Below are 26,225 nucleotides of genomic sequence, written 5' to 3'. Positions count from 1 at the left end.
CACCAAAAACTTGAACCCAGCCCCCAAACCAACAAAACATCCTGATCATATCACAACAACAGTAATTTAGCATCTATAAGCAGTCCAAACAACAAAGATCGGCAGTGCAAACACCACATTAGTCAAAATCCCCCTCTTTAAACACCTGTGCAGCCGACCCGACTGACATGGCCCATGATGAACGTCTCCTCACACACAAGTAAGAATAGGCCGTAAAACACACCAGTCATCAGGGACATTTGGACCATTGGAGGTCACAGATTCATTCAAAAGGTCAAGACCTCAGAGTACTGCTTTTATTGTTCCATCTGGGCACTAAACAAAGTCAAACTTTTCCTTAACCCTCCAGTTGTCTTAGAATTCTGTGTACACAGTTTGCTCTTTGAGTTAAAAAATGTCCTGCCTAAAAACCTTTAAAAAAAAAGCAGCTACATTTAATTTCTGTTTGTAAATGATTTATTTAACATTAATTATTAACAAAAATAACTTTAAGAACAGAGATGGAAAGCAAAAAGGCAAAAAAGTAAAAAAAAAAAAAAACTTTTTACCTGTAGGTACACACCTAGATACATCAAAAACACTGTAGGTTTTTAAATGAATAAATAATTAAACAAAGTAGATAAATAAATTAAGGGAGCGATGCCTACATGTATACAACAATCCCAATGTTAAAATTCAAAGCAATAAAGGGTAACAAACTGTTATGAATTATTATTATTATTATGAGGGGTTGGCAGGGGTGATCAGTCTAGATTCAGCTGGAGATTTTTAACATAAGAAAGAAAGGGCTTCCAAATTTTAGCTACATTTAATTTCTGTTTTTAAATGATTTATTAAACATTCATTAACATTTAACAAACCAAAACAAAAAAAATGTAAGATCAGAGATGAAAAGCAAAAACTATTTACCTGTAGGTACACACCTAGATACATCAAAAACACTAAAAGTGTTTAAATAAATAAATAAATACATAAGTAAATAAATAAATAAACACATAAATAAATGAATAAATAAATAAATAAATAAATAAATAAATAAATAAATAAATAAATAAATAAATAAATAACGTAGATAAATAAATAGAGGGACAGATGCCTATACAACAATCCCAATTAAATTACAACAATTAAAATTCAAAGCAATAAAGGGTAACAAACTGTTATGAATTATTATTATTATTATGAGGGGTTGGCAGGGGTGATCAGTCTAGATTCAGCTGGAGATTTTTAACATAAGAAAGAAAGGGCTTCCAAATTTTAGCTACATTTAATTTCTGTTTTTAAACGATTTATTAAACATTCATTAACATTTAACAAACCAAAACAAAAAAATTTTAAGAACAGAGATGAAAAGCAAAAACTTCTTACCTGTAGGTACACACCTAGATACATCAAAAACACTAAAAGTGTTTAAATAAATAAATAAATAAATAAATAAATAAATAAATAAATAAATAAATAAAATGTAGATAAATAAATTGAGGGACAGATGCCTATACAACAATCCCAATGTTAAAATGCAAAGCAATAAAGGGTAACAAAACTGTTATAAATTAATATTATTATTATTATGAGGGGTTGGCAGGGGTGATCAGTCTAAATTCAGCTGGAGAGTTTCAACATAAGACAGAAAGGGTTTCCACATTTTAGCTACATTTAATTTTAATCCTAAATGAACAAATATATAATTCCATGAGAAAAATGACCTCATCTTCATCACAAACTCTGTAAATGTCTGTTTTCCCTCATCAAAATGAGGTATTTTATATTTTATATTTATTATAATTATATATTATTTATTATATATTTTATATTATTTTATATTTAGTCAGAAAGCAACGCTCATGTTTGACTAATTTATAATGCTTAAAGTTCCTGCATAAGTGTGAAAAGTTTAACAAGACAGTATTTCTAAAAGTTAAAGCAACAGATTTTTACTTAAAAAGTATTGAACACATAAAGAAAGGAAGGTGTAGAAAGGCAGTGAAAGCCCAGACAGCAGCTGAAATCTCTCAGTAGTTCTTTAGCAACTCTATGCCCTTCCAGTGTAAATGAACATCAGCTGCTTCAGTCCAACATCTACATTAGCAGGAGGATGAAGATGAAACCAGGAGGACATTTCAACAAGACAGTGATCCAAAACACAGCCAAGGAGACTCCCAAATGCTTTCAGAGAAAGAAAATCAAGCTGTAGAATCCAATTCACCTGACTTTAATACAATACTCCTTTAGAAATAGTATTCCCAAGAAAAAAAAATAGTATGTGTACAATACTTATTTCCCCCCACTGTATGATAAATTTTCTTAAATTTTGGGGTAATTTTAGAGTCACCAAACTTTAAGATAACATTGTTTAGGTTATTTTTGTTGCTGCTAAAATGGTGCCTGACTCATTTTTGCCCTAAAAGTCAACAGAAGGGTCAAGTCCCCATGTTATCCTGCTTCTCCCGAATGTCTCTAGAAAACAGCAGCAACATGTTGGTGGTCCATGCAGCAACATGCAGACCACTGAGAAAGAGCAAAAACCGAGGAAGCGAAAAGAGAGAGAGAGAGAGAGAGCGGCTGATATGCTGCTGACTGAATGGATGGCATTGCAGCAGGGCAGGACTGTGGGATTAGACGAGACAATGGTATGCTTGAAAGACGTAAGCCTCTCTGTGTGAAATAGAATCACTCCCTGGGGACAAGACTGCCTTCCCTGCCGAACAAAGTGAGACAGACAGCCTAGTTCCCGCTGACTTCTCTCCAGAAAGACACTTTTGATAACGCCATTCAATCACGATGTAGGAAAAGTTCCCTCGACTCCATCTATACAGCACGCTTTCATCCTATATAGAAGTAAAATTCACTCTAAAGAAGGGGGTCTCAAACTACTGGCCCGTGAGATTGTTTCATGCATTAATGGTTTATCCGTTAAAGATTTCAGTTTTCACTTTCAGCGTGTTGCTTTCACCTGTTCTCCTGAAGATGGTTATATGCAGTCTAATATATATTTACCCGCGTTATTACAGGCCTCACACAAACGAAAGGAACTGTAGCCTAGGTGATAACAACAAACAAGCCTGAGGGTTCGCTTTTGTCAAATAAAAAAATAAAAAAGTCTGGTTGCATGTATGCGCTGGCACTGTCTATGTGTGCCAAATTGCTCATTATACCTAATAAAAGGAATGGACTGTCTAGTGCCCTATATATGAAGCAGAGAACACATGTGCCTGCATTATCAAGTGTGGTATAGTGTAGGGAGGGGTTGCCTGGTTAACCAGTACTTTGGCAGCACTGAATGGCACCAAAACACTGGCAGTGCCTCTGTAGTTTTGAAATGGTAGTACCGTCATTAACGTCACTAAAATGCTCACACATTTGCGCAGGCAAATAATCAATAGACCTCTTAATTTTATTTTAATAGTCTGCATTAAGGAAGCAAAGCTATAGAATTTGTGCCGTTTTCTGATGCTTCAAACACTCATCTGTATCAGTTAATTTCTGTGCCTGTGAATATGATTCAGCTATAACGAACGTATCAATTTCTAAAAAAGAACTAAAGTGAAATTTGGAGTTACGTTAAATTCTCACTCAAAAAAAAAAAACGAAAAATAGCAATAGAAAACACTAAGCAAACAATAATTTTTCACTTCTTATTTTGTTGAAAAAAAAATCTTGTATTGAATTTCGTTTGGCATCATATGTATCTTAAGTTTAATGTATTTTTTGTTGGTCAGCTATCTACAAAATAAACAAAAAAATTTATATATTTCAGGTGAACTGACGTGCGTCAAAGCCACTATTTTCTGTGGCCTAAACACAAAGCGTTAAATGAAAGTGAAATATTCATCATTTAATTATAAGTATTATAGTACTTCTGACAATTTGCTTTATTTCGTAGATTTGAGTTATGAATTAATACAGTATCATGATACTACTTGGTATAGTATCATGACCTAAATTTTTGGTATCATGACAAGCCTGGTGTGAGGTCATAAAAGTACATCTCTCACATTGTAATCAACTGAGTGTTCTACACTAAATGTCTGTACAGCTGTGCCCGTGATTGTACAGCGCTCAGCATATTTGAATATCCCCTATTTTGAAAATGAATATTTGTATCCATTTCTCATTGAATATAGGCTGTATTATGGTGCATTTAAACAAAACTGATTTATTTAACAGAAACATTTATTAAAATAATATTTTAGTCACCAAACATATTTAAAAATGTAAGGATACTACAATTAAATTCAAGCAAAATATTGCAAAAATAAATTACAACCTAAAAAATTTCAACTAAATAAAAAAATAAAGTCTTCTCTTTTTTTAATTTGTATTTAATATTTTTCTATAACATATAAATTTGGATGCACTAGTTTTTGGACCATTATCGTAGGTTATTTTGTTAGATAAGCTCCAGATTTTGCTTTGGTTTTGACTTGCTCAAATATGCACAAATATAATATTGTATAGTGTCCTATTAAAAATATTAATTTTAAAAGAGAGATATGTGAGGGGTGTGCGTATAAAGCAGCTGAGCACTGCATATGATCAACATTCATGTTAGAGTAAAGGACTTTTACTTAAGTAATCATTGTGACTGTTCAGCTAGCCGCTGATGAAAAAACAATCTGACTAGTGGAAAATTTAACCACCTTGTTAATAATGAACTTTATATCTCACAAGAACTTCACAACACATTTATGATAATGAGTTGAATCTGTCCTATACTGTAACCTCTCATTTCAACAGACGGTCTTACACCATTTCCATAGTCAAATTAAAGGACTTTAAGCACTTTCCAGTTGCATTTTCGAACTGTTCTAGCATTTTACAACTGTTGTAAAAACATATGTACATGGACCTACTTCTCATCAAATAAGATACTATTTGCTATAATATTCTATGGTATAGTATTTCACAGCATATTGTATTCTAAGCAAAATATGTTAATGTTAATCCAATTATCCAAAAATAAACAATGATAAAACAAATGACAAAACAGTATTATTATAATTTTTTTTCCTGAAGTAAATGTATAAAAATACTGTAATCATTAATCTAGAATTTTCTTCTACAATGAACAGTTTCTTAGGTTTAATTTGAGTTATTTCATTTTAAAAAAATATATAATTACAGATTATTTGCCATATAAGTGAAATAACTGATTATATATATATATATATATATATATACATATACATATATATATATATATATATATATATATATATATATATATATATATATATATATATATATATATATATATATATATATATATATACATATATATATATATATATATATATATATATATATATATATATATATATATACATATATATATATATATATATATATATATATATATATATATATATATATATATATATATATATATATATATACATACATATATATATATATATATATATATATATATATATATATATACATATATATATACACACACACACACACACATATATATATATATATATATATATATATATATATATATATATATACATATATATATATATATATATATATATATATATATATATATATATACATACACACACATATATACATATACATATATATATATATATATATATATATATATATATATATATATATATATATATATATATATATATATAGTATATAGAAAATATAAAATATTATAGATTATTTAAGATAAAATTAATGTTTAGATTTAATTTATAGAATATATAGAATAAATATGTCTTATTTTATTATATAATCAATGTTTAGATTTAATATATAGAATATATAAAAAATCTATATTTTGATTATATATATAATTTTAATATATAATCAATATTTAGATTTAGTAGAACATATAGAATATATATATATTATTTTAATATATAATTAGTATTTAGTGTGTGTGTGTATGTGTGTATATATATATATATATATATATATATATATTTCTTTTCAATTAAGTAGAGACTTAAAGTAGAGATAACTTTCTTTGTTATTTTGTATTATTATTATAATATTATAAAAATCACTGTATAAATCAAATCTTAATACAAATAGACTGCAAAATTCTCTTGTGAATCCCACTGAAGTTATCAAGATCTTACTAGTTATGCACTACAAAACAGCTCACATCCTGTCTGTAAAACACTTCCAGTAAACACACGGTGTTATTTCAACAATATCCTCATAATCCACCCTAAATTATACATTCAACCAGGCTAATTAAAACAAAATCTTACATAACACCCAGAGAAGAAGAAGAAAAAAAACAGCATCTAAGGTGGATCCTACACTTAAGAAGAAGACTGAGAAAATCAGTGGGCACAGGACAGCTGTGATTCTGCTAATGGTTTGTCCCGAGCCCCAGTGTGTTTGTGTACAACAGCAAAGGAAGAAGAGATGAGAGAGACTGCGCCACTAATAAGACCCTCATTTAAGTGCAAATGATGGAATAATATTATGAGACCTAAAGGTTGAGGCAAGACAATCAAGCCCACCCGCTGCTATACACTAAAATAATTACATTTTTCTTACATTTTTTAAGGTAAGTGGTTGCAAACAATTTATTTGGGATGAATTTAAACAAACAAATTAAGTTGAACATTACCACATTGCTTAAATTCAGTCCATATAAATTGTTTGCAATCATTAGTTTCAGTGCATTATTCAGACGAGAAATCCAATACATGTGCAGCACTTACCCATGTGATGAAAACCATCCAAATGAAGTTAGACTATGACTTTAGGATATCCTCAGAAGAAAAAAAAATGGCAAACTAGAGAATCCAAGTCCTGAACTGAACAGAAATGCAACTGCAAGTGTACAGCGAGTGGCTAATCCATATATCAGGCTGCGTTACTCTATCTGAGTTCCCCTTAGCTGGGACAGAAGTGCGAGTGTCTCTGGGGACAGACGCACGGGTTTCTGAGACTGTGTGAACAAGACTAATTCAAGCACTAGCAGAATCTGTCAGGTGTTGAATTACAACGGGTAACTGAGGGAGGAGCTGAGTCTCCCAGGCCAATCAGAGGTGTGGACTATTGTTTGATTTTTGCACAGGTAAACGGGGCGGCCCCTCCTCCTCTCACCTGGCAGCAGACCAACAGGTAAAGAACACTGAAAATGGTAGTCTTGTTTTTTTTTTAAGTAGGCAGACAGGCAGACTGGCTGGCAGAGAAGCTGTTGCTGAGATAAAGAACTCTTTAAGTAGAACATGCTGACTGATTCTGCCTGAGTTGTTCGTCTGACCTGCGAGCTGCCGTAAAGATAACACTAATAAAACCAACAGGATGTAGAATATGACATGATTTGGGGAAGAGGTAAAGGGTAAACAGACTTGGAGGAATGACTCTAGAAGATCTAAGATTTAGAACTGGATGCTTTAACATCTAGCCAGGTTTCCAACCTAATGTGAAGTGAATCTTTTTCCAAGCGAAATGGCACATATGGCTGCAAAGGTGTATTTATTCAAAATTAGTTTAGTTTGTTGTGTGATTTGCATGTTATTTTTATTCTATTGGTATGTTTAAACTGAATGTACAGAGCTTATTGTAGTCTGTTGTTAAAGGAACAATGAGCAAGGAAAAGTGATTAGGACAACGAGTTTCCATCATTTTTTTAAGTTCAATCAAGCTGTATGGGCTTACAGTGTGCATTTTCTGTGTAAAATGAATGCTATGAGGTGGTACCGCCAATTGCTTAACTCCTTATGGCTTTACTTCTTTTTTTACAACCCAGGCGGATACGTCCCCAGGTCAACATTTAAGGGAAATACATCACTGAAGGTTTGTCTGTTTGCAGATTTTGTTTTTGAAATTCTCCAGAGGCCGCTGTATTTGCTTTTTGATACTCCCAAATTTCTCGCGCTTGTCCTCTTTTCGTATATAAATCCACCAGAGGGCGCAATATGCACTTAAGCAGACCAGGCTAGCTTGCTGTCAACTGACTCAGACTGACCAGAACTGAACCACCCGCACCCTTCCCTAAATCCAACTGATAGTGTTTTCAAAAAAATCTAGAAAAAGAAAGCCTGCCGCATGATACATTTTTAGCTTACTTATTTATTAATCTTTTACTTTATTTTGGTTTTTATCAAAACATTTTTTTTTGCTTCTGTTTTACCTGGTTTCTGGAACCGTTCTCAACAAGACTTGAACCTCGTGTTCATAGTCAACTCCGGCTTAACGTCCCAAGTCCGCCAAGGTACATAGTGAGCTACTGGGCAAACTGGTAACAGCGGAATGCTGTCTACCCAGAGTTAAGTAGTCAGCTGGTAGAGCTAAAAGGAACAGAAGCTGTCGGCTGCATCATACCACCCCATATCGTTAATTTTATAGACAAAATGCAGCCAGACATACTGTACATCTGGCTACATAATTTGCGCTCCCCAGAAATGTAGATAGGGTACATATCGACAATGAGCCTGTGTTGGTTTTTAATTAGCATGTATCTATCATATCTAAAGGACCATTTTTACTGCTTAACCATGAACGGTGTCAGACTTCAGACGCGAAGCAGAGCAGACTACGGTTTGAGTCCGATGAAGGACGGTACAAGAAACCAGATATAAGGAAATTAACTCATAAGCAGACGTCAATCTAGTTCACAATTTGTGAACTGATTTAACAGGTTAACTGATAAAATTCAGCTTTTTCATGAATTAAACACCACTAGCTCATCCCGATTTCCAACCTTCAAAATAACTTTTTTTACTCCGCTTCATTTAAGAAAATTTAAATAAGTAAAAATTAAATGTTTTGTTTTTAAATGAAGCAAAAGTTTCCTAAAATAATAATTTCCATTCATGCATTTTCCTAGCTTAGTCCTTTATTTATCAGGGGTTACCACAGCGGAATGAACCACCAACTATTCCAGCATATGTTTTACTCAGCGCATGCCCTTCCAGCTCCAACCCAGTACTGTGAAACACCTATACATATATATATTCACCTATAGTGCATGTGTCTGCACTGTGGGGGAAACCAGAGCACCGGGAGGAAACCCACGCCAACAAGAAGAGAAACCAGCGACCTTCTTGCTGTGAGGCCACAGTGCTAACCATTGAGCCACCGTGGCACCCTAAAATAATTATATTTACAAAGTAGAGATATTACTAAAAATAAATATGCACTTAAGTATAGGAGTGAAGTAAAATACTTACTGTTCACCACTGTATACAGTATCATCATGTATTAAAGGTGACTTTCCTACACGCATAACTGCTGTCCATCAAAATGTAACTGATAAACCCTTTCAAAAGCGCACAGCATTTGTAAATAATGTAGAATGTCAGCATGTTGAGTTTGCATCTCACAACTCGAACTCTCAAAGCCCTGAACCAGCTGTCAAACATACATGTTTCCCTACAGAAACCAATTACTCCTGAACAGGACTGCTGGGTATTCTAGATAAAGTGCTTGGACTATTAATTAATGAGTTTTGACTAAGAAAAATGAGGCCGAATTAAATTATAGATGTATCATTTTTCATTAAACTTGTGGTCGACGGAAGCGCTCTTCAAAACAGAAAAGCTAATGCTGAAGGAAATAACAACCTGCAGCAAAATCAGCTGAAGGGTGGCTTGCAATTAGCACTGTCACCTCAAAGCAACAAAGTCGCTGGTTCAAGTCCCGGCTGGGCTGGTTGACATTTCTGTGTGGAGTTTGCAGGCTACCCCCACAGTCCAAACTCAAGCGCTGGAGTTGAATTGGATGAACTAAACTGGCCGTAGTGTTTGAGTGCGTGTGTGTGAGTGTGTATGGGTGTTTCCCAATACTGGGATGCAGCTGAAAGGGCATCTGCTGCGTAAAACTAATACCGGAATAGTTAGTGGTTCAGTTGTGGCGACCTCTAATAAATAAGGGACTAAGTTGAAGGAAAATGATTGATTGAATGAATGAAAATCAGCGGGAAAAGCACAGATTTCTGCTCTCTGCACACTTTCAGTCTTCATTTGAGTACTGTTCAGTTCCTGGGGTTCAATTCTTTTTTTTCTCCAAATAAATGGATGTATCATATCTGAATGAAATGTTACTAAATAAAGACAAAGCGCTAATCCGTTTTTCGCCAGCTGCCACCCACCATCCACAGCGTTCAGTACAGTGAGTGATGAGCATGTGGCTGAAGCTGTGCACGCAGGTCCAAAATTAACACTCGCCAAGCGCCAAATGCAAGTCAAATACGCCTGTCTATTGGTAGCAAAGTTCAATGTGATATTCATTGTCTGCCATTACTAAGTGATTCTAGAAAACGTGACTGTAACGGCAGGATCCGATTTTATTTATTTATGGCATTTTTTATTAATTTATCTCATTTATTCATTCACCTTTGGCTTAGGCTGTACTCACACTATGTACAGTTGCCTTGAATCGGGCCAAAGCACATTTGTCCCTTCTTCCGTCTCCCCCGACGACCTGCACTTACATTATATTCGGGCCTGGGCACGCTTACGTCATCGATGATGCGCTGTTTAGTAAGCGCTTTCGCTCAGCACAGTGGAGATTTCTTTAGTTATATTAGTCGTTTGATATGCAGAGACACGCTTTCAAATATTTCGCTGAAAAGATCAGCCCCTTTTGACGCTCATAAACAATCCTAAAGCCCTCGTGCTGCAGGTATGAGGAGGTCGTGCAGTGAGGAGTTTGCGTCTTTAATAAATTACGACAGTTTGCGTTCACTGAACAGTAAGAATGATAAAATAATCCATATTTAACGGTCCCTTGAAAGTCACGTCTCGCTGTTAATTCCTTAGTCTCTTAGTCCTTAGTCTCTATTTCAGAGTTTGCCACAACAGAATGAACTGCCAACTATTCCAGGATATGCTTTATGCAGCTGCAACACAGTACTGGGAAATAACAGAACAAGAAATTTGCGGACAATTTTGCAATAAAAAAATAAACTTATTTAAATATAAAAAATTAAACATATATATAAATTTATTTATTTATACAACAGTTCTGTCTGGTTCTTGAATCTGATTGGCTGATAGCCGTGATATATTTAAGTAATATCAGCACCCGTACAGCCTCTTTACCCTTTGTGTATTACTCCACCCACATACAGCCAGCAACAAGCAGACACTACAGATCCACAGTGTCATAAGGATCTTTAAAAGATGCACGCTCAGCTGTTTAACTGTCAGCGTATGATTTGAATCTAACGCGAAAGAAAGTAGTTCCTCATACAAAAGGGTTTTTGAGACTCTCCATGTTTGATTTTTTTTATATACACATTTATGCCGTCAAACTGTTGTATAAACGCAATATCACACTCGTAGCAGTGTGATATGGCTGTATATCGGCACTGGTGAGGGCACTAAGGCACTCGGCCTGCGAACTCGTGCCAACACACGCCTCCCACCAGTGCCGATATACAGCCATATCACACTGCTACTCGTGTGATATTGCTTATATATATGAGCAATATCACATGAGTAGCAGTGCGATATGGCTGTATATCGGCACATGTGGGAGGCGTTTGCGTTTATACAACAGTTTGACGGCATAATTGTGTATATAAAAACTAAATCAAACATGAAGAGTCTCAAAAACTCTTTTGTATGAGGAACTACCTTCTTCCAGATTCAAATCATAAGCTGCTGGTTGTATGTGGGCGGAGTAAAACACAAAGGGTAAAGAGGCTGTAGGACTTCTGATATTGCAGAATATCGCACGGCTATCAGCCAATCAGATTTGAGAACCAGACAGTACTGTTGTATATATACAGTATATATATATATATATATATATATATATATATATATATATATATATATATATATATATATATATATATATATATATATATATATATATATATATATACAGTATATATATATATATATATATATATATATACAGTTGAAGTCAGAATTATTAGCCCCCTTTAATTTTTTTTCTTCTTTTTAAGACATTTTCCAAATGATGTTTATCAGAGCAAGAAAAGTTTCACAGTGTGTCTGATAATATTTTTTCTTTTGGAAAAAGTCTTATTTTTTTTATTTCCGCTAGAATAAAAGCATTTTTTAATTTTTTAAACACCATTTTAGGGACAAAATTATGAGCCCCTTTAAGCTACATTTTTTCTCGATAATCTACAGAACAAACCATAATTATACAATAACTAGCCTAATTACCCTAACCTGCCTAGTTAACCTAATTAACCTGGTTAAGTCTTTATATGTCACTTTAAGCTGTATAAAAGTGTCTTGAAAAATATTTAGTCAAATATTATTTACGGTCATCATGGCAAAGATAAAATAAATCAGTCATTAGAAATGAGTTATTAAAACTATTATGTTTAGAAATGTGCTGAACAAATCTTCTCTCCGTTAAACAGAAATTGGAGAAAAAATAAACAAGTGGTCTAATAATTCAGGGGGGGCTAATAATTCTGACTTTAACTGTATATATATATATATATATATATATATATTATATATATGCGTTTCGAGGCATCTTGATAACGCCGAAATGAACTTAAATTCCATGTTTAGTTTTGATCGTACAGATAAGAGCAATACATCAATCGAATCTGTTAGGTGTCTACTTGTCTACTTGCAATATAAGGAAAGCAATCAGTATTTCTCCGCAAACTGTTTTTGAAAACGCATCTGTAAAATGCACTTTTCTAAAAAAAAATGCATGCATGTGCATCAATATTTCTCACATATTATTGTAGCACAGTTTGTGCTGAATACAAAAAAATACATGTTGGCCAATATTATGTAATAAGTAGCTGAAATACGCACAAATGTCAGGGCATGTCAAAACACGAATAAAAAGGGGGTCTGTATAGTGCATTTGTGTCGAAATGAGACTCCCACGCCAACACAGGGAGAACATGCAAACCTACTTATATTGAAGTAAATTGAATAAGCAACATGCATGCAGTGGATAGCACATTCACCTCACAGCAAGAAGGTCACTGGTTCGAGCGTCGGCTAGGTCAGTTGGCGTTTCTGTGTGGAGTTTGCATGTTCTCCCCATGTTCGTGTGGATTTCCTCCGGATGCTCCGGACATGTGGTGCAGGTGAATTGGGTATGCTAGAATTGACCGTAGTGTATGCGTGTGAATGAGTGTGTATGGATGTTTCCTAGATGGGCATCCGCTGCGTAAAAACATATGCTGGATAAGTTGGCGGTTCATTCCGCTGTGGTGACCCCTGATTAATAAAGGGACTAAGCAGAAAAGAAAACGAATGAATGAATGAATAAATAAGCAACAACAACTTTTTACACCCCTAACCACATTTCCACACACCCCAACGTTTCAGAATTGGATTCAGTGATCGTTACGTGCAACATAAAACTTATAAAAGTTACAAAATATCTTGAGTGTCAGTAAACACAATTGTCTGGCGGCCCCAGAGGAGCGTTTGGCAGGATTTGTTGGCGTGTTTGTCAGTTTTGATGTGACTGCCAATTTAGACAAGCAGATTACTCCCTGGTTTGGGTCATTCTCACGAACGCAATCCTCCTCAGCGTGAGGATTACAGAGAAGACACTCGCGGATCAACAGAGAGAAGCAGCATTAATTTTCTAATTCGGAAAAAAAAAAGAGTGTCAGCATTTAGCGAGCATGAAAAGCGATGGATTATAGCCAGAGACTTAAACCGCCGTCATAGGAGTTGCATGTGCGAGATTTCCTGGCTTTCTCATCTGGTGTGACTCACTGTCACTGCACTATTCCAAGCAAGACTTGCTTACATGCGAATTACATGACATGAGACCCGCATTACCAATTAGCAAGCTAATTAACCGGCAGAAAAGTAGCTTTACAAGTCTGATGTGCTGGAAAGAAATTCTTATGTCACCATTTTCCACCTACCATGCTTGAGTAAAGAGACTGGCGAGTAAAATGACTGCCTTATTTTTTTTCTCTAAGATACATCTAATTACACATCTAATTAATTAATGCTACTCAGTAGTTAAATTATTTGATACAGTGTAAAAAGGACACCTTAAAATATTTTTTTTTTCTTACTGCAATAGAAAAAGAGTACCTGCAAAAACTTGCTAAAGTGAGAAAAAGTTGTGAATTATGTTTATTTATTTATTTATTTATTTATTTATTTATTTATTTATTTATTTATTTATTTAGGTATTTAGGTATTTATTTATTTATTTATTTATTTATTTATTTATTTATTTATTTATTTATTTATTTATTTATGTTTAATTAATTAACTAATTTATGTTTTTGTTTTATTTATATTTTATTTTATTCATTTATAATTTTATTTTTATTTATTTATTGTTTATATTTTTACTTATGTATTTTAATTAATATTTTATGTTTTATTTAGTTATTATTATATTTTTAAATTGTTTGCTTTCTTTTATTTTATTTATTTATTTATTTATTTATTTATTTATTTTATTTTATTTTATTTTATTTTATTTTATTTTATTTTATTTTATTTTATTTTATTTTATTTTTAATTTTTTTAAATGACTGCCTTATTTTTTCACATTTGCACGCGTTGAATGTGGTTTGGCTAACAGCAGGTGCTATTGTCCTCTTGGATGACAGACTTTTAGATTGAGAGCTACAGCGAGAATGAAGAGAAGACGGGATCAGTGTCACAAACATCTTCCTTGAACTCATGTGGGCAATTGTGAGGCTTGAAGTGAATGTGGAGAGGGTGCATTTGTGGAATAGAATGACATGGTGACAGCGCTAGTCGAAAAAAAACCCAACAAGAATCGTGACTTCAGTTTCAGTTTATGCATTGTATTACCTGTGCCTAATCTCTTTTTACTGCCTATATACAGTATGTGTGTGTGTGTGTGTGTTAGACAGAGAAAGTATATATGTGTGTGTGTGTGAGAAAGAGAGCGAGAGAGAGGGGGTATATGTGTGTGTACACTACCTGACAAAAGTCTTGTTGCCTATTTAGGTTTTAGGAAGAACAAATAATAAGTTGACTTCTAGTTGATCATTTAGTATCAGAAGTGGCTTAAATGAAAGGCAAAGGCCTCCAGATTATGCTTATTCCATATTTTATTTTGGTAAAATAAGCATAATATAGAGGTATTTTGTTTTTTTATGGAAAAAACAGCAGTTGCAATGTTTAAAGATAATACTTATCCTTTTCACTAAGCATTGGAATTGTTACCATCAGGACGCAGGTTTAGAATTCCTAAATCATGAAGAAATGCTTATAAAAAGTCCTTTATCCCAATGGCAGCTGTTGTTTTAAATCAGATCACTGTTTGAAGTGAATGCAGTAGTTGCCAAGAATGATCTGCAGTAGTTTGTTGGGAGCTAATTTGGTTTTAAAACTTTTAACTTATGTTGTTGTCTTGATGAGTGTTGTTATTGTGTTGTTGTTGTATGCATGTAGTTGTTGTCTTAAATCCAGTGTTAAAGACACATTTCTTTTCTGTGCCAAGCAGAACGGACAATACAGTTTAAACTAAACTAAACTAAACTAAAAACTAAACTAAAAACTAAACTAAACTAAACTAAACTAAACTAAACTAAACTAAACTAAACTAAACTAAACTAAACTATCCGCTTGTTAAGTGTGACGTCACGCGAAGCGGCTTCCGGGTCCAAGTGCTCTATTCAATTGAATGTGGAGACTCATGAAATGGTAATAATAAACGTTTACAAAGCGATTTAATACTTTCGAAAATCACGATCGCAATATATATATATCCATGCCTAATATCCGATGGCCAGAAAGTGATAAATTTTTTCATAAATTGTAAAATTTTTGGTATTTGTTATGCAGCAAGCCCAGAGATTGTTGCGTACACTATGATTTTATATAAAATTAACTTTAATGTGTGATAGGAATAAAACGCGATCATAAACAAATGATTTCTCCACTCAAATGAATGGCGGCTTAAACCCGGAAACAGTATTACATACGTCACAAACACGTCACCACTTAACAAGCGGATTTCTTGTTTAATACATTGATAACCACTGTAAAATGCTGGATTCCACACAATTCCTTCATGTTTTCCCAACACAAATTGATTAAGTTTTTTTTTTTTTGTTTTTTGTAAGTGGATTGAACATAAACAGTTGAGTTGTCCTCCTAAAACACTTAAGAACTGTGTTGTTTCAGCTCATTTTAAATAAGTAGTTTGAACAAGCAGTCATACGTTGTAAAACATTCTGGCTTCCACATAATTTATTCATATTGTCCCAACACAAATCAGTAAGTTAGCATAACTTATTTAAGAAGAATGAACAATAAAAATTAAGTTATTCCCAAAAAAATTTCAGGAATTATTTTGTTTCAGCTTAAAAGGCAGTTTGAATGAGCAGCAATAATTTTTTTTTCTGTGTTTTTTAAATGTGTAAGATTTTACATTTCAACAAGAAACTATTGTAACCACTGGTGGTTTGTGAACTTCAACATCTTCTAACTGGCAGGCTGTGGTTTTCTATGCATTACCGTCAGCAATGACTCATCTGGCTTAAAGCAAATCACATTAGTGAGCTGTACTGGAGAACTCTATGGTGAACTTCAGAGTTTCTCAGTGGATCTCACAGCACAATGATTGCAAATAGCCAGTGATGTAAACACGTTTGCTCTAAGCTTGAACTGCACTGTCTGTTATGCCAAGCTGTTAAGTGGTGACATTTCATTCTGCTATCGATGTGTTTGATGTTTAACATTTCTCATATGCAACAGAATGTTAACGCTTATCAGCAATTTGCTAGTGCCACCCCCTTTAACAAAGTTTAGGCCCAAAAACAGAGGTCCTACTATGCATAAAATTCCAATACATGGATTTTGTCTGAACCTAGCTTTAAAACTGAACTGTGTTTTTGAAGACATTTTATATTAAGATGTCACTGTTATATCTCCTTTCTACTTACTATAATAATTACAATTGAGCATAACTGCATGCAACTAACCCTAAACAACCATCTAAGATACATCTAATTACACATCTAATTAATTAATGTCACTCAATAGTTAAATGAATTGATACAGTGTAAAAAGGACACCTTAAAATAAATATTTTTTTCTTACTGCAATAGAAAAAGAGTACCTGCAAAAACTTGCTAAAGTGAGAAAAAGTTGTGAATTATGTTTATTTATTTAGTTATTTAGGGATTTATGGATTTATGTATGTATTTATTTATTTATTTATTTATTTATTTATTTGTAATTAATTAACTAATTTATGTTTTTGTTTTTTATATTTAGTTTTATTCATTTATAATTTTGTTTTATGTAATTATAATTTTATTTTTTTTATTTAAGTATTTTAATGAATATTGCATGTTTTGTTTAATTATTATTTTTTTTATTTGCTTGCTTTATTTTATTTATTTATTTTTTATTTATTTTTATTTTTTTTATACTTTATGTTGGGTGTCACGATGGTGCAGTGGGTAGCACAATTGCCACAAAGCAAGAAGGTTTATTTTAATGTATTTATTTATTTAATTCATATTTTGTTTATTCATTAATTTATATTTTTTACAATTTATGTTTTTGATTTATTTATTTATATTTTATGTTTGATTTATTTATTTATTTATGTTTTATTTTTATTTATTTATTTAATTTACTTTAAAAAATAGTTTTATTTATATCTTATTTATTTATTTATTTATTTATTATATATATATATATATATATATATATATATAAGAAGCTTTTTTTTTTGTTCAGCTCAAAATAATGTTAATTACAATCCATTTTCAGCCAAACAAGTCATATAAAACATATTCAACAGTATCCGAAAACAAATCCTTGGATTCATTTAATGAAATTGTCTGATAATTGTGTAATATGAAGACGACGTGATCAATTTCTACATTCAGCCCTACTGTAGTCAGTCAACACTGTTATGCTTAAAGAAATCTTTAATTGCATTAGGATTTCTTGGAGATAAAAATACACGGGATGCCAAACACAAAAATAGACCACTCATACTATTTCATCCTAACAATGAAAGTGCAATTATATTCCATTCCCCTTTAATATATTTATTGCATTGACATAATACAAAATGGATATAAATATTCAACATTTCTACACGAAACCACTGGAAACGTCTGTATTTTGTCACAAATTTAAAGAAATTGTCTGATAATTGTTTAATGCAAAGAAGAGATGCAAGCAATTTCTACGCTAAGCTCTACTGTGATAGTTTTGCACATCTGTCAACACTATATTGCTCAAAGAAATCATTTAATTGCACTAGGATTTCTTGAAAATTAAAATACGGGGGACATCAAATGCTAATATAGACCATTCGTGCTATTTCACAGTAATCGGCTGTGTGAAATTCCTGAAATGTAAAAGCAGCAGTCCCTCAGTGACATAAACAAAAGGGATCTTGTCTCTGCAAGATATAGGGTGACAGTGGGGTGAGTTCACATCTGTTCTGATATAGCGCTCTGCTCCCCAGGGCTAGAGGCTGTGGCAGACACACACACAGTGGCATGAATTCATAATGTTAATCAATGTGAAGGACGACACACCCCACTGTGAAGGAGCAACAGATTCGCTTGATTTATACCCACGCCGAGCACTGAGAGGAAGTGCCATTAGCAGACACACAATGCATTAAAATTTCCCTTGTCCTAATTACTCTCTCTCTCTCTCTCTCTCTTTCCCTCTATCTATCTATCTATCTATCTATCTATCTATCTATCTATCTATCTATCTATCTATCTATCTATCTATCTATCTATCTATCTATCCATCCATCCATCCATCCATCTATCCAACCATCCATCCATCTATCTATCTATCTATCTATCTATCTATCTATCTATCTATCTATCTATCTATCTATCTATCTATCTATCTATCTATCTATCCATCCATCCATCCATCCATCCATCCATCCATCCATCCATCTATCCAACTATCCATCCATCCATCCATCCATCCATCCATCTATCTATCTATCTATCTATCTATCTATCTATCTATCTATCTATCTATCTATCTATCTATCTATCTATCTATCTATCTATCTATCTATCTATCTATCTATCTATCTATCTATCTATCTATCTATCCATCCATCCATCCATCTATCAAACTATCCATCCATCCATCTATCTATCTATCTATCTATCTATCTATCTATCTATCTATCTATCTATCTATCTATCTATCTATCTATCTATCTATCTATCTATCTATCTATCTATCTATCTATCTATCTATCTATCTATCTATCTATCTATCTATCTATCATCCATCAATCCATACATCATTACATTGTTTTATCAATCCATCCATCCATCCATCTATCCCACCATCCATCCAATTATCCATACATCATTACATTGTTTCATCCATCCATCCATTCTTCCATCCATCCATCCATCCATCCATCCATTCTTCCATCCATCCATCCATCCATCCATCCATCCATCCATCCATCCATCCAATCATCCATCCATCCATTATTACCTTGTTTCATTCATCCATCCATCCATCCATCCATCCATCCATCCATCCATCCATCCATCTATCATTATATTGTTTCATCCATCCACCCATCCATCCACCCACTCACCCAACCACCTATCCATCCATCCATCCATCCATCCATCCATCCATCATTACATTGTTTAATCCATCCATCCATCCATCCATCCATCCATTCATCCATCCATCATTACATTGTTTCATCCATCCATCCATCCATCCATCCATACATACATCATTACATTGTTTAATCCATACATCCATCCATCCATTCATTCATCCATCATTACATTGTTTCATCCATCCATCCATCCATCCATCATTACATTGTTTCATCCATCCATCCATCCATACATCCATACATCCATCATTACATTGTTTCATTCATTCATCCATCCATCCATCCATTAGTTTGTTTATTTGTTTGTTTGTTTGCTTATTTACTTATAAAATAATATGCATTTGTGAAATTATCTATTAATTATGCATAAATTACAGGGGAATGTATGTTTTTACTTGTGTTGTAACTAAAGACTTTGTCGTTATTATAGATCAAATAAAAACAATTACATAGTACTAGAGATAAAATAATAATGATAATAATAATAATATTTAATAATAATGATAATAATAATAATAATAATATTTAATGAGAAGAAAAGAAAAGAAAAGAAAAGAAAAGAAAAGAATTGGACAACACAAGACAGGTGCAAATTTCTACCTTATGATGGGATTATACATTTCATATCAATATACTATCTGTTACATTTATAGTTTGCTATATGCACATGTTTTTCTCAGCAACTTCGGTTCGTACCTTCTGGTTGTTCTGCAAATGTAACAAACTCACTGAAAATATTTCCATCTTGCATGAAGTACAATCCTAAAAGCACAGTCTAATTTTTAACCTTGCAGACTTCAATGAACGAGCTCTGATGCACACATGCACATCAAACAGAGCAGATTAAAACGGGAGCACAATATCAACCAAATCTCAAATCAAAGCACTTCAAATCTCTTCCCTAAATTACAACAGCCCCATAAACTGCAGTGTGTGCTGCTCCTGCTTCAGCAATATTGACAGACATAGTTTTAAGTTAAAGCACACTTTAGTGACAAACATGGTTTATTTTAGCTCTCGTTGTACCTGAGACACACCAGGCATTCATATATTAAAGTGTAGAATGTTTTTTTGAAAGTAAGGATTATCTCCCATAACCTTTGAGACAGCCTTTCTGAACGCTGAATGCAAATACATAAGCATGCTTGATTGCTGTTTATATGCGTTGCTCATCATTTTACACCCTAAAGAAAACAACTGTCATCACTCAGGCAACATTTACCTTTAGTTTATTTAAGTTTAGTTTATTTTGGCTCCAAGGGAGATTGTATTTGCAACCCAGGCTCATTTTGGATACGTACCTCTGTATATATATCTGGAGAGCACAAAATACATACAGTTTTTGTGTTTGCGAATCCACCAGCGGTCGCTGTGTACGCTTTTTAGACTCAAATTTCTCTTGCGAGTGCCATTCACGCCTGCTGTTCTCAAATAAATCAACCAGGGGTCGCTGTGTACGTTTTTTCTGACTCAAATTTCTCTTGCGAGTGCCATTCACGCCTGCTGTTCTCAAATAAATCCACCAGGGGTCGCTGTGTACGCTTTTTCAGACTCAAATTTCTCTTGCGAATGCCATTCACGCCTGCTGTTCTCAAATAAATCCACCAGGGGTCGCTGTGTACATTTTTTCTGACTCAAATTTCTCTTGCGAGTGCCATTCATGCCTGCTGTTCTCAAATAAATCCACCAGGGGTCGCTGTGTACACTTTTTTCAGACTCAAATTTCTCTTGCGAGTGCCATTCACACTTGCTGTTCTCAAATAAATCCACCAGGGGTCGCTGTGTACACTTTTTCAGACTCAAATTTCTCTTGCGAGTGCCATTCACACTTGATGTTCTCAAATAAATCCACCAGGGGTCGCTTTGTACACTTTTTCAGACTCAAATTTCTCTTGCGAGTGCCATTCACACTTGCTGTTCTCAAATAAATCCACCAGGGGTCGCTGTGTACGCTTTTTCAGACTCAAATTTCTCTTGCGAGTGCCATTCACGCCTGCTGTTCTCAAATAAATCCACCAGGGGTCGCTGTGTACGCTTTTTCAGACTCAAATTTCTCTTGCGAGTGCCATTCACACTTGCTGTTCTCAAATAAATCTACTAGGAGCTGTTGTATACGCTTTTTCAGACTAAAATTTACAGATAAAGCCATTCAGAAGCACAGAATATATGTGCACTCACTGCACTTCAACAAAATGGTAAGGTTTATAAATAAAAAATTTATAATATTAAATAATATTAATTAATTAATATAATATTAATATTAATAATATTAATAGGTTTATAATTAATAAATATTATTACTCTTTAGCATTATTAAATGTGGATGCTAAATCACTGATATGTGTTGGCTTGCACTGAGTCACAAGTTCAATTTCAAAGGGTTTAATTTATTTTCAAGACCTGAGGTGATTTATCTGCTGCTGCTTTCAGGATATGGCAATAAATATCATGTAAAATGGCGTTAAAAATCACATTATGAGAATTTAACACTGATTAAAGCACATGAGGTGGACCTGAGGTGATCATTGTCAGTTTTCTGTTGTTCGGCTGCAAGAAATAAAAGCCATTTCTAAAATATAAATTTGAGATGTTGGTTACAACAACAAAAAACTTTTCATATGGAAAACACTCCTTCTATTGTGTGTCATTGCTTTTATTTGGAAAACGACTTAAATCAGTCAGGCTCACTCTTGTTGGTGTCGTCAATCTGGCAGCCTGCGCTTGCATGTGTTTCGAACCAGAAGTGCAATACCTAGTTTAACCACTGGGTGTCAAACTTACAAACTGCACATTTAACCTACTTTAACACAACACTAATGCAAACTAATGCAATTAAGTGCATAATCATACTAACCATGTTCATATTAGAGATATGCAGATTTTAATTGCGTAATAATGTAATAGGCTTGTAAACACCTTAATTAGCGCTGTGACCAAAATGTGCATGTGCTCTCAGATAAACACAGATGCCAGGTGTTGTTCACACAACATCACAAATGAACTCTGTGACACATTTCTAGTTTTGCCTCCATCTCAAATTGCTATTCAGCTCTCTGACCACTCTCTGCTTTGTATCCTCTTTATTCAGAGACAGCACAAAAAAGACAAGCATTGCAGTGCCAAAAAACCTTCCAATATGTCCATGTTTGGCATAAGAAGTAGATTAAAACAGCATCCAACAACAGGTATTCTGTATAGGAGGCCATCATTTGTGATTTGTGAGCTTATTCGTCAATAAAAAGCAAAAAGAATATGAAAACAGCAGGCAAACAGGAATGAGGAGGTTTGGCAATTTCATGTAAACATCTTACTGTGATGTTAAAGTCATTATTTAATTTTTTTTTCAATTTAAATTTTTGGAGTTGACTGAACTTAACCCAAGTACTGCATTTGACTCAATTTAAGTTAAGTCAACTGAAAAAGCTCTAAAAAGGCTTCTAGTTGCATTGCAATTGTTTCATTTGTACAGTGTGAGAATAAATATGTGAAAATTGGTAATAAATAAGTGCAAACACAGATAAAGAGGCAGATGTTAAAATTTCTTCAAATAAGAAAATATATGGACGTCTCAGCTGGGCAAGTTGCCATTTGTGGAGTTTGCATGTTCTCCCCATTTTTGCGTGGGTTTCCTCTGGGTGCTCTGGTTTCCCCCACAGTACAAACACATGCACTATAGTTGAATTGTGTAGGCTAAATTGTCCGTAATGTATGAGTGTGATGAGTGTGAATGGATGTTTCCCAGTGATGGGTTGCAGCTGAAAGTTTCATTCTGCTGACCCCAGATTAATTAAGGGACTAAGCCAAAAATAAAAGGAATGAATGAATGAATGAATGAAATATTTTGAATTTGTTCGATAAAATCAGGGTCTGGAAATTCTCTTTTTGTTGTATCTATGAAAATGTCATATGAGATTGCTTTTTATTAATGCTGCAAATGTTTTACCTTTATTAATTAATTTCTATCCATTTAACTGTTAAAACTATGTCAACATGTAACCGGTCAAATATGAATGTGCAATTCTGAATTAGTTTTAATATTGGTACAATTCATTTTTATGCTAGGTGAACCTGTGTATACCACACAAGCAATTAGCAAACTTTGCACAGCCATTATGCTGGTGAAAGAGTCTCAAACCACTATCAATTATTCACTACAGAAAGTGAAAGTCAAAAAAGACAGCACTAATGGCGCCTGCCACTGAATTTGCAGCAAATGCTTTTAGAGATTTTAAGACATGAATCTGCATATTTATTTCTCTTATGTCTTTCTTATTCACTATACACCAATAGCTATTGACAATTAACAATATCATAATCTATTGACACAAACCTAATATAAACTTAACAGTTGTAAGTCGTGCGGATCAGCAAGCGAACCACTAACCTAAACACTTCCCTAAACCCAACCATTTAGTGTTTTCACAAGCAATCATAAGTGAATTGTGCATTGCGACCGCATTGTTTTACCATGATTTTACATTGCTTTTCATCTGTTTTGTAAGACCATCCTTCATCCAATTCAAACCCGAGCTCTCTGCAGCACAAAACTGTGAGCAAAGGGAGCTACTGTACAAGCAAACTGCTGTTCCTTATCACACTAATGATATTTACAGGGAAATTTTATTGATGAATAAAGCAGTTCTTTGCACAAAAATAAATACATTTGTAATGAATATGTTTGTCATCTCCACATGGACAACTCTTCTGGCTCACTGGAAATACCTGTTGCAGGCAAATTATTCAAAAATATGCAAATCCAATTCATAAATAAAAAAAAGTATTCAAAAATATGAAAATCCATTTAATAAATTTTAAAAAATTATTCAAAAATATGCAAATCCAATTCATAAATAAAAAAAAATATTCAAAAATATGCAAATCCAGTTCGTAAATTTAAAAAAAACTATTTAAAAATTTGTAAATCCAATTTGTAAATTATTAAAATTCAAATATGATTCAAAATCATGCAAATCTAATTCAAAAATTTAAAGAATTTTTTTTAAAAACGCAAATCTAATTTTTTAATTTAAAAAAAATTATTCAAAAACATGCAAATCTAATTTGTAAAAAAAAAAGTCTTCAAAAACATGCAAATCTAATTAATAAATTTAAAACGATTATTCAAAAACATGCAAATAAATTCAAAACATGATTCACAATTACACAATTCCAGTTTAGTTGTTGAAAATATTTATTATTTTTACCTGTGAATTCATGAATTGTGTGTTTACAGATGTGCATGTTTATTTATTTTTTTATGTGAATTGCTCTGTGAATGTATGAACTTTATTTTTTAAATGTATTATTTTTTAAGCTAATCTAGCTCCAGCCTGTTGAAATTATAACATCTCAGATCAATGTTTTCTGTCTAACTGTATAGTTTTATGTAATAAGCAGCATAATGTACATCCAGCCGGTAGTCTTCACAGAATAAAGCCCATTAATCTTACACAACAGCTGCTGATAAACCTGTCTGGCTTTATTCTGTAAGAACAGCGTTGGTCTTTAACTAATAAATTAGTAGTTCTTTTTCTACAAAAACCTAATAATTCAACTTTTTCACATGGTCTTGCCTCTCAGACAGTAAAAAGGATGATTATAAGCTTTGATAGGGAAGAACCACCCCTTAGCATCCAGACTCCACACTATAGGTGGCCCGTGAGCATCCCGAAGCTCAGATTTCATCCCGCTCACTCTCAGTCAGCATGCACAGGCCTGTCCTTTAAGCTCTTCTTATGTACACCGCTGCAGTGAATGAGGGTCTATTGATGTCAGCTTACCGAGATACCACTCATCGGGGTAGTGAAGAGTAATGTCCGCCTCTTGTTTTATATTTCAAGTGAAAGGAATTGAAAAACACGGCTCTGTTTTCCTAAGGGGGCCACCTTATGGATGAGTGAAGAGAAAGGCATTAGAGTGAGGATGTGTGGTGTCATAACATAGGGAAGGTGCTGGTGGTTAACATTCTGCACCGGCAACACAATAGAGCCCAGGTAGGCGGACCCATAAAAAGTGGAAAGATACAAAGCTCCCCTATCAGCACTGTGCCCTTGAGCAAGACACTTAATCAAGATTGCTCCTGCGGGACTCAAGCAGCACATTGTGCACAGTGGGTTGCTTTAGATAAAAGCTAAATGACAAGCAACCAAAGAAATGCGTCCTGGAACACTTGTCCCATATTCCAGCTTTTAGGCTTTAATAGATACCGAACACTCTGAACACTGTCAACTTGTCGTTCAGGCTGCTCAGAAATGGAAGATCTCTATACTGTGTGGCAGAAATACACTACATCATTATATTTTATAAGTATATATTATATAAAAATAATTAAAAGATAAACATCAATGTTCTGTAATAGTTTTAGCATTATATATATATATATATATATATATATATATATATATATATATATATATATATATATATATATATATATATATGGGTGATTCTCACGAAAACTTAGTTTAAAAATTTTTAAACATGAATTTTTAAAAAAGTTTTTAAAATTAGCTTTTTTTTTTGCTGATTATTGAAACAAAGTCTGGAGCATTTGTCAACATTAATTTAAACACATAAACACATATACATATCATTTAGTACATTTTTGAGCATAATTTCCAAAATAAGTAATAAAAAATCTCATTACCGCAACAGTCTGCAAAATCGACTTTGTT

The 26,225-nt window shown here is 33.3% G+C and overlaps 1 protein-coding gene across 24 annotated transcripts in view; it reads right to left on the bottom strand.

The window, feature by feature from the left end:
- ptprfa (protein tyrosine phosphatase receptor type Fa) overlaps positions 1–26,225 on the bottom strand; it is a 527,055-nt gene that overhangs the window by 318,598 nt on the left and 182,232 nt on the right. For 5 of the 24 annotated variants that reach the window (XM_073952508.1, XM_073952511.1, XM_073952516.1 and 2 more), the window contains exon 1: positions 6,705–6,930. The exons of 18 other annotated variants lie outside the window; for them this stretch is intronic. The gene's annotated coding sequence lies outside the window, so the exon portion shown is untranslated. 24 annotated transcript variants of the gene reach the window in all.

Source organism: Danio rerio, chromosome 6 (genome assembly GCF_049306965.1).
Source record: "Danio rerio strain Tuebingen ecotype United States chromosome 6, GRCz12tu, whole genome shotgun sequence".
NCBI lineage: Eukaryota > Metazoa > Chordata > Actinopteri > Cypriniformes > Danionidae > Danio > Danio rerio.
The sequence above is the reverse complement of the archived record's forward strand: the minus strand, read 5'-3'. Positions and strand labels throughout refer to the sequence as shown.